The following is a 716-nucleotide window of genomic DNA, read 5'->3' on the forward strand; positions in this document are numbered from 1 at the left end:
CCCCCAAACTAAATCCCTCCTCCCTTTCTATCAAATCTGTTAACACGCCTCTCCCTCTCCCATCCCTCCCATTCTCACTTGACCATAATTTCAGGTTTTCCAACATTCCCAAAGCGTGCTGTTTCCTGGACATGCTGGTATCTAAGAAAACAGGACAGTGCGACAATCCAACTGGGGCTTTGTGAGTTGAGACCTACGCCTGGATTAGGGAAGCATGCAGCCAGGTTGGGGGGGGGGGATGTCAGACTTGTACATAATATAATATGTTTGAGACAGTGGGCCAGCGGTGACAACAGGTGCAGACACTTTGTGCAACCATAGACGTATCTTGTGATACAATTCCTAAACCGTGCATTCCTTCGTATTTCCGTTTCACTATGGAATGCACCATTTGAGCCAGGGTAGGCAGGAGGGAGTGCAGTGTGCACTTAACAATAGCGAGACATATTTTTGTTGTTGTTGTTGTTGTTTTTGTCATTGCTGTTTTTGTATTTGTGGCTGTTGTTGTTGCTGCTGTTGTTGTTGTTGTTGTTGTTGCTGTTGTTGTTGTTGTCGTCGTCGATGTTGTTGTTGTTTCCCTTCATCTGGACATGATGGCACGGCCCTTGTTGTGTATATTTCACAGCGAGTTTTTGAACAGAGAGAAGAGTAGAAGCCATGAGTGTTCACAGTCTACAAAACTCAGTTTTATTAAAAGTTTTACAACAGCACTTGGA

The sequence above is a fragment of the Aplysia californica genome, unplaced genomic scaffold (genome assembly GCF_000002075.1).
Source record: "Aplysia californica isolate F4 #8 unplaced genomic scaffold, AplCal3.0 scaffold01256, whole genome shotgun sequence".
NCBI classification, from domain to species: Eukaryota; Metazoa; Mollusca; class Gastropoda; order Aplysiida; family Aplysiidae; genus Aplysia; species Aplysia californica.